This window comes from Tachypleus tridentatus, chromosome 1 (genome assembly GCF_004210375.1).
Source record: "Tachypleus tridentatus isolate NWPU-2018 chromosome 1, ASM421037v1, whole genome shotgun sequence".
Lineage (NCBI taxonomy): Eukaryota > Metazoa > Arthropoda > Merostomata > Xiphosura > Limulidae > Tachypleus > Tachypleus tridentatus.
In genome coordinates, this window is record NC_134825.1 from 78,768,152 (window position 1) to 78,778,473 (window position 10,322).

Below are 10,322 nucleotides of genomic sequence, written 5' to 3' on the forward strand. Positions count from 1 at the left end.
TCAATGGATTGTTGTCAGTGTAAATGACAGTACGTTGTTGTGATATGGATACATATATATTAAAATGTTCTAAAGCTAAGACTAAAGCCAATTTTTTCAACAGTAGAATGATTATTTTGGTGTAAATTAAACATTTTAGAAAAACCAACAACAAACAAACAGGGTGTTCAGTATCTTTGTGGTCTGATTGTAATAAAATAGCAACAGCGCCAAGATCGCTGGTATCAACAGCTAATGCAAAAGGCTCATCAAAATCAGGTACCACCTATACAAGGTAAGTGCACTATAAAGATTTTTGACTTTTTCAAAAGGAGATTGTCATGTTTCAGACTACTTAAACTTTTGATTTTTCTTCAGTAGGGTTGTTAATGGTACAGTGATGTCGGCAAAAGTTCTTATAATAACCAGCTATTCTCCAAACTTTCATCAAACGTTTATTGTTAATTGTAGTTCGATAACTCATAATACAATAATCTCTGGCTTGAATTGGAGAAACTTGGTCATGGCCTACTACTTGACCTGAGGAGAGAACTTTGGCCTTATAGAAGTCACTTTTCACAAAACCTATAGTGAGATTGGTTTTCTTGAGCCTGTCAAAAACATCACGAAATCCACGTAAATGCTCTTTTCGCGTGTAACTGGAAATCACAATATCATCAACATAAGTGTCAACGACTTACAGATTCTTGAGATATTTATTTATCATTTTCTGAAAGGCTGCTTGAGAATTTTTCATCCCAAACAGCATTATATTGTACTGCTATAATCCATCAGGAGTAACAAAAACAGATGTTTCTTGTCAATTAGGGAAATGTCCTGATATCCTTTTATTAAGTTGCATATTATGATATATCTGGCTTTTCCAATTTTATAAATAACTCTTTCATTCTCGGAATGAGATAGGCATCTGTCTTCTTTAAAGCATTTATTTTACAAAAGTTTGAACAGAATGTAACCAAACCATCGGAGTTAGGAACAAGTAAGTATACAAGGTGAAGACCAGTTACTTGTACTGGGTTATGTGGTCTGGCATGGCCTAGCGCGTAAGGCGTGCGACTCGTAATCCGAGGGTCGCGGGTTCGCGCCCGCATCGCGCCAAACATGCTCGCCCTCCTAGCTGTGGGGGCGTTATAATGTGACGGTCAATCCCACTATTCGTTGGTAAAATAGTAGCCCAAGAGTTGACGGTGGGTGGTGATGACTAGCTGCCTTCCCCCTAGTCTTACACTGCTAAATTAGGGACGGCTAGCACAGATAGCCCTCGAGTAGCTTTGCGAAATTGCGAAACAAACAAACAAACAAACTGGGTTATGTAATTCCATTTTCAAGCATGTAAAATATTTCTTTACATATCTTATCGGCCTTGATCGGATTCACACGATAGAGATGTTTCACAGAAGAAGCATCACCTACCTCAACTTCATGAACAGCGACGTTTGTTTGATTAGAAACATTCGGAAGTATACACTCCGATTCAATCAGTGAACTAGCAAATTATTGAGCGATTGGTCAGAAGTACTCATGTTGATATTGCATTCATCTCCGATATTTTCAAATATGGGTTTCCTGAGTCACAGAGACTGTCGTTAGTATCTGAAAAAACCTCAACGGCTAAAATATGTTTTTCATGCACGTCAGATGTTATCGAGCTTCAACATGTTGACATGACACAGCTAACTAGCCTCTCAACAATCAGTTGATGTTACAACATAGTCCGTATCATTAAATTTCTGAACGACCTCATTGGGATCTTGATATCCAGCTTTCAGTCGATGTCCCAAAATGGGTAATGATACAAAAATTGTCACCAAACATGATTCATGTTTTTCAGTCTTACAGTGATAAACATATTTAATTTAGCATGGAATGACTTTAAATTTTCTCGAGTCAATTGACATACATGTAAGAGTCTCGAACAAAACTTGAGAACGTGATCCAATAAGTACATTTATTTCGGATCATCTTCCAACCATTACTTCTTCAGTAACTACAAAAACCATACACTGAATGACGAAATACCATCTGAAACGCGCTAAACTCTAACGACTCCTGAAATGACTCACGAACAACAAATAATATTACATTAACTTTTTTCCACTCCTTTTCATTATTGAGATAATACGTTTACATAATATTTCTCAAGGTAGAATAGAATCTCTCAAGGGAACCTTGCTGTTCTGGATGATACACACTAGAATTTTTCTGTTTAGCACCAAACTGTTAAATAATCTGTTGAAACAACCCAGACATAAAATTTGATCTCTGATGAGACCGAATTTCTTTGGGAAAGCTAACAAAAGTAAAGAAATTTATCAAAGCCATAGAAAATATTTGGGCTGAAATGTTTCTCAAAGGGATAGGTTTAGAGCATAGAATGAATTAGTTACAGTTATAGCTTCCAAGGTCCGTAGCACTCCAACTATAGTAAACCAATAATATATAATGTATCTTGGCGCGTTGCGTTGGTTATATTTAAAGGCATAAGGAAATTTTCTAGAAATTTAAGCTTGCACAAGAATATAAACGATGCAGCAACGTTTACGTGCATACAGATGTATTATTAACTCTTATGCTCAAGAATTTTCTACAGTTTTAATGGATAGGCGGAAATTTCTCAATTTATATTAAACAATATAGGTTAATTACATGTTACAATTTATTGGTAGCTGGATGGAGCTGAGGATCGTAAGTGATTATGTAAAGATAAATTAACAAACGTTTAATGATCTATTGTCAAATATTCTAATAGGTTCGATGCTAGATTGTAAGTATGGGATAATTGTTTCAATAGTGCGTTAAAAACTAGCGAACAAGGGAAAAAATGAATTTTCCACAAAGTAGTATGGTGAAGCGGTCATTGTGTTAGCAATCTCCGTTATTTTGTGCAAAAAAGTTGATTTGACTTTAAGTTAGCCCTAGATTTTTAGATAGGCTTACAAAAAGATACTAAGTTGTAGAAACGTGAAGGGAATAAATAACCTAATTTGTTGTAGTTTAAATGAACTGGAATTTTCTTAATTACATTCACCACATTATTTAAAAGAACCAGTTTATCTTCTAATTCAAATTTATTTTTAATGTAATCTTTGTTTTGTTTAAGTTTTGCAATAATTTTAAACTGTTCACTTTGTTTTTACTTCATTTTTACAATAATTTTAAACTGTACACTTTGTTTTCACTTCACTTTTTCACAAAAGGTAGGATGTACAAAAATAAAAAAAGCCTGACATTATTGTCGTAGGATAATATTTGAAATTTTTTAAATAATTTTAACTGTTATAAGTTTATTGTAATAAATATCAAAAATATGGTAATACCAAAACATGTTTAATACAGATGTTTCGGAATTACCTTAAATTCCATCATCAGCGTCATAAATAATTCTGGATTCTTAAAGTTTGTATTTGCTATTAAAGTCTTTGTCTCTAATAGTTTTTAAACAATGTTTTTATTAATCATATGTATGCCGCACGTTTTATCGTACATTCTTTTCCATTGTTACAATTTAAATCTGTTATTTCTGAAGTTCCAATGAATATGAAAATTCGCTCAATGCTAATGTTTTTGGTAGTTCAAATGTTATGAATTCTTTTATTGAAATATAAAAGTTAATGATATAATTTAAGGATATTCCGAAACGTCTATATTAGAGATGTTTTTAGTATTACCGTGTTTTCGTATCTAAAGTCAAATAAACTTTAGAATTCAGAACATAGGTTGGTTCGTATTAGAAACGAAATGATTTTATGCAGCACGAATTTGAATATCTTTTATATAAAATGCATTTTTTATTTTGAAATTGGAACGTTGAAGTTTATTTAAGAAGAAGAACAACCAATACTTAGCGAAAAGTCTTTAATTCCTCAACATTCTACATTACGGTTTTATCTCAATTGATGATTAACGGAACACAAGCTCAGGTTTAACATAGCAAAACGATTAATACAATTTAATATAACAATAATGCGTTCTCGTGCATCATCTATCATACAATCACGTTACGAACTATGAAAAGGTGACAGTAACAAATAAATGTGTTACAATATTATGGGAAGCCCGGCATAGTCAGGTGGTTAAGGCGCTCGACTCGTAATACGTGGATCGCTGTCTCGAATCCACATCACACCAAACACGTTCGCCCTTTCAGCCGTGGGGGCGTTATAATGTGACGGTTAATCCCACTATTCGTTGGTAAAAGAGTAGCTCAAGAGCTGGGCGGTGGGTGATGATGACTAGCTGACTTCCCTTTAGTCCTACACTGCTAAATAAGAGACAGCTAGCGCAGATAGCCCTCGTGTAGCTTTGCGCGAAATTCAGTAACAAATAATATTATAATTACAGTGAAGAAAATATTCATTTGAAACAGAAAGCAAAACATGTTTGTGAACACGTAAACAGTAAATATATTCAAAACCGATTATATACATTGTGACAAAAAGTAATTAAGAAGGTGTTAAATATTTATATTTATATGTATATCCACCACTTACAGAGGCAACCCTCTAAACCTATTGATTGAAAGCATCTTAGATCTTATGGGAAAAACTGACCCATTGTTTTTCCTGTCCAAAAAACTGTGGCTTTTATTTTTTATTTTAATACTAAAAGGGTGGTTAGACTTAAACATGCCGTACTCGTTAATAAATTGCACTTCTATTAACCTCACCCATTATTATAGCAAGGAGATGTTCCATGCACCGTTATTTTATGGGTCTCTCAGTTTCTTCAGTATATTTTTCTTTACAAAGTCCCACAAAAGATATTATAAACTATATATTTGTCCATAAATTCCTTCAGAAACCCCAGGTTACACGACATGCAGTTGTTCTGATAATGACTGCGGGGCTTAAATGCTGAGCACACTAAATGAGTTTTAAGCGAATTCAGTCATTTCAACCACAAATGGCCCGACATGACAAGGTGGTTAGGGCATTCGATTTATAATGTGAGGGTTGCGGGTTCAAATCTCCATCTCTCCAAACATCTTTGCTCTTTCAGCCGTGGGGGCGTTATAATTTTACGGTCAATTCCACTAATGTTGGTAAAAAAGTAGCCCAAGAGTTGGCGGTTGGTGGTGATGACTAGCCGTCTTCCCTTTGTCTTAAACTGCTAAATTAGGGACAGCTAACGCAGATAGCCATCGTGTAGCTTTGCGCAGATTTCACAACAAACTAACAAACAAGTATCGCTGGATGAGACTGACATTGGAGTTTAATGGTGTATGTGTAATAAATAATACGTATATGTTTTGCTATCCAAAGCACATTCTTAAATTAAAAGTGATGTTGTAATAAAAATTAAATCTGTTTTAATTTGTGAATGTTTTTATTGTTACTTTATTGCTTAATGGATTGTTTAACACATTATAAAACAGAATAAGATTTTCTTAAAATCATTACTTTGTGTGTGTTTCGGTTGGAGGAAAGTTAATCGTTAAACTACCAGTAAACCTTGCAATTTTAACTGAGTTAAATTTGCTGTGCTAATTTGTTACAAAGCGTGATTATATTTCCACACCTTTACACATGTGATTTAAGTGAATTATTACTTTTTAAAGCATTTTTGACTTGTATTACGCATGTCTCGTGGTTAGAATTTTTTGTACGTTTCAGTGACATTGACTCATCTTGTTATAGCAAATTTAAATATTTAAAAAGTATAACTATTTAATACTATTTATTTAATATTCAGTGTTGTTGACCATAAAATAAACAGGTTTGTTTTTAATTTTAATTTAAGATTAACTCGCAAGTGTGATAAAGCCGATCACAAGACTATTTACTGTCACCTTAGACCCAATCGACATCTTAATAGAACATCATCTTTAGCGAAACGTTTAAGTACACATCTTAATTATTTAGGTATTAGTACATATATATTTTCCTATGAGAAGGTAAAAATGTACAGACTACATCTAGACATCTTTCACTACGAAGTGTATTCTTCATTGGATTAATACTTAATATTTTTATTTACTTTGTTCTCAGTAGGCATATATAGTTTGTACACCACATTAAATCGTCTAGTATGAATTAAGCAATAATAGAAATTTATACACAAGTACATATGAAGATAACAAAAATATTAAAAGATAGTTAAGTTAGTAAGAGGTTCACTGTGTCTACCACTAGGCGTCGCTGCTCAAGAAATAAATGGAAACCTTGACATTAAAGAAGACAGGTAATTGTTCTGGACAGGTAGGTATACTAGACTGCTGGATGAGAAAAACGTGTCTTCATTTTTGTTAGTTTTGTTATCTGCTTTTCTAAACACCTGCGTTCAGAGCTTGTCATGCTATAAACGCATCTTGAGCAAGTGCATTAAGTAAGAAATAAACGAGACAGATTCCTATCTGCATATCTAATTCACTGTCTGCCTGTCTATCAATCTTTATACATATATATGTGTATCTATGATTTTCATCTACAAAGAGTTAATATTGTGAATATTGATATCAGTAATATACTTTGTATCTTTACTTCTCTATCCTAGAAATTTAATTAGTTTATACTGTATTGCTATAGAGATAATGATTATTTCCCAACAAGCATTTTTGTAGATTGAAAACAAATTGCCATTTATTAAGTATGATTTTTTTAATTAACAGCTAACGTATGCATCTAAGCCTTAACCTACAATGTTTTCTATTCTACAAATGAACAGTAACATAACAAAAGGTGTCTATTCTCTTAGTTGCAGCAGGTTTATTTTTGCTTTTTTGTCCCTAACATTTATTTTTTATATTTTCGTCTGAAGTAAGAATATCTTGGCTTAAAGTTATGACAAACTTATCATTAATCATAAATTTTTATTGGCTGTTATTAACACAGTCTCTCAGCTCCTAGTGATGTTAATTATCATCGCATTTTTTTTTACAGTAAGTAAATATATTTTGTTGATATATTTGTTTTATTTGAAGTCATACAATTACTGACGAAATTAATCCTAGAAAACTAACTAGGTGTATATTGGTAATATTAATTTATCAAAACCCTTTGATTTACTCAAGTACATTTTAGTCTAACACTGCATAAGATTCAAAGTTTTACAGGCACCCTCTTTAATGACATGTAATCCAATTTTATTAGTTTAATTTCGCTCAGTATTTGTTGAGCCAGAATCAAGTGAACAACTGCAGTATGTGTATTGAAATAATTTTCCACTCTTAAGTAATTCTGAAACGCTCTAACGGTAAATTTCCTTACTAGAATGTTAAGAAATATTCGTTGGATCACTGTTCAATCTTAAGTTTCCAGAATAGAACTTTATCACAATTTTAAAAAAAATCATTTAGTATTAATATAGCACATTTTAAACTCTTAACTACGGGGCTATGCAATACCAGAAGGGTTTGCATGTCAGTTTTGTTATTGCATATCCTCTTCATGTATTCTTTAGTTCATAAACTAGAGAATATTTACTCAAAACAGAGGTAGGCTTTTGAAGTGTAGATTGCTTTTTTTTTTAAATTATCTGCGCTAGCCATCCCTAATTTAGCAGTGTAAGAGTAGAGGGAAGGTAGCTAGTTATCACTACCCACCGCCAACTCTCGGGCTACTCTTTTACCAACGAATAGTGGGATTGACCGTCACATTATAACGCCTCCACGGCTGAAAGGACGAGCATGTTTGGTGCGACGGAGATTCAAACCCGCGAACCTCGGATTACGAGTCGAAAGCCTTAACCCACCTGGTCATCCCGGGCCAGGAGCGTAGAACTGATATTATTTTACAACTGACGTGCGATTAATATATAAACACACATCACAAGAGTTGTTATGGAACTGAAGCCGTTGTACATTTCTTCCATATATTAATTCTTTAATGTTTATTGAATATAAGTTATTATCCCTTAATACCAACTTCCATTATTACGTCGTTATAGAATCCTTAAGACATTTTCAGGGATTGATGTTATTACGTGTCCTCTTCTTTAGATTATTGTTCTTAGTTTTCAAGACATTCAAGACTTAAAGAATCTACTTAACTTACACTTGGATATATTTTTCTTGTGGATTCCTGTCTTTACGTTCATTAGATATAGACGACTTAAAAGGTTGTGGAAACTATATTATGAAGCAATTTCTATGTACTTCTTTATTAAGTCAGTACACTTTATGATCAGTAGAACTAACATCATTACGTACCTTCTATAGTGTTTCGACACGAATTCGTAAGACTTACGCCTTAAAAAGCTTTGTAGAACTACTGTCATTGCGCATCCTCTCCTGTACATTTTGTTTGTTTAAATCGCTCTGTACAACTATCACCAACACATATATTTACTTATTATTCATGTAGTTATCTAGCTTAAACACGTTAAGAGTATTATGTAAGTTAACTTTTTCTTCTTTGGACAATTAGCGAAATGTTCAAGTCACTTTATCTGTTTTTAGTAATAATAGTTCTAGGGGATATGATTGTTATATATCATTTTGCTTTGGGTGATTTAAATGTTGTAATTTATTAACCCGAACAGATTTAATAATGCTATAAATGTTTTTTTTTCGATAAGTTAAAAAGATATTACAATTCTGAGCAATGAAATAAGTACTTTTTTATTTTGAAATTATCTGGTTTTTAACCATTAGTCACAAAATTGTGACTTTACTGTTTACACGAATGTGCTCTTCGATTAGGAATTTCAAAAACAAAGCGAAGTTTGAATTAATGAAATATCCACCAGTTTCATAGTTATTATTGCAACGGACCTACAAATATCAGTAATTCTGAGAGCAGTGATTGATTCAGGTAATGCGTAAACTGAGGTAATTCGCTGAGCATTTTTCTTCTCTCAGGAATAATGTTAAATAGCATTAAATCATTTATCTGTTGGATGAAGACTTGTATATTAAATCATTTATCTGTTAGATGAAGACTTGTATATACCAAATTTCATCAACTAGCGCTAACCTTGGAATTACTTCCAATGTCTCTTCTCCCCAGGATATCTCTCTAAAATATACAAATAGTTTGTAATCTATATGACAGAGAAAAAAAGGATCTGATTGGATTGTAAATCCTAAAGCGACAAATAAACAAGTCGGGAGAAGATAGATTAGCAGTTCAGCGTGATTAGATATCAAGAATTATAGGCTTATTTGTGTCCAAATGTTTAGCCAATTTTCGTCGTTCAGTTATGTAACTTTAAATGGATTTTATAATATATTTTAAGTCTGAAACGTTGAGCTAATTACAATCACGGTTGACAAGATGCACATCTTCAGATATTTAGTATTCTCGTACGCAGAAATGCTGTTTTATGGAGAAACTATAGGACATTATATCAGGCTTGTATTTGGCTTTTTTAATAACCATCTTGTATAATGTAGGGTATTATAATATGATGTTAAATGTTGAAAGAATAATCTCAGATTACAAAGTTTGAAAACGTACGAAGTTTGATCCAGACATCATACTTGGAAAACTATTTCATCACGCCGTATAATGTCTGAAAATTTGATATATTATAAAAAATGCAGCATCAACTTTTTAATCTGTAACTTATGCAAATACATTAATTTCATGGCAGTCTTTATTGTCAGGGGTCTTTTAATCAAAATCAAATGAAATTAAGGGACTATAGTTGCTGTGATAATTAATTTATGTTGGAAACCTGAAATAGAGTTCTGATGCCGCAGTATGCTGTCATTGACTTTGCTGAATAGTGTACTTTGAGGTAGAAAGTTTCTTTTTTTTTAACCGTAAAATGTCCCTTTTGCTTGGTGCTGTGAGAAGAATTTTTAAAAGTTAATATGTTGCCTAGATGTCGGTAGTTGTCGCTCCAGACACAAAGAATTATGACAGGTGGTTATCGTATCGTCATATCTGCATGATTTGTATGTAAAAAAGTACACAATAACAGTTCTTCAGGTATAAAAGATATAAAAAGGAAACCCTTAAAAGTACCTTGACCGAAGTCAGATTCTCTAAGTGAATGACTTCGTCGTGGAAGTCAAGCACGCTTTGATCTCAGTAAACATAAAACTTTGTCGGCATCTGTTGACTTGATTAACTTGTTCGTTAATCCTGTTAGGCCCAACTCGCATCAGCGATATGTCGTCCAACGTTGTCAGCAGTCAATTTACTAGAACAACAGAAGGATGGAAGGAAGCTAGACGTTCTGTAGCTTCGTCATCAGTGACATCTAGTGGTCTTGGAAGTGGCGGAAGCATGCTGGGAAACGAAAGCTCCAGCGATCATAACCACAGCGATGTCAACCACAGCATTAATAAGATGGATATCAATGGTCCTCCGAAACTTACTCCTGTAAGTGGAGTTTTTTAGATCAAAGGTAAGAAAATATTATGTGGCAAATATTGC

At 33.1% G+C, this 10,322-nt stretch overlaps 1 protein-coding gene across 4 annotated transcripts in view; it reads left to right on the forward strand.

Annotated features, from left to right (window-relative positions):
* The window catches only part of LOC143253077 (uncharacterized), a 64,198-nt gene that overhangs the window by 40,966 nt on the left and 12,910 nt on the right, over positions 1 to 10,322 (forward strand). For all 4 annotated transcript variants that reach the window (XM_076506295.1, XM_076506286.1, XM_076506310.1 and 1 more), the window contains one exon: positions 10,036 to 10,293. The gene's annotated coding sequence lies outside the window, so the exon portion shown is untranslated. The remainder of the gene's footprint in view (positions 1 to 10,035; positions 10,294 to 10,322) is intronic.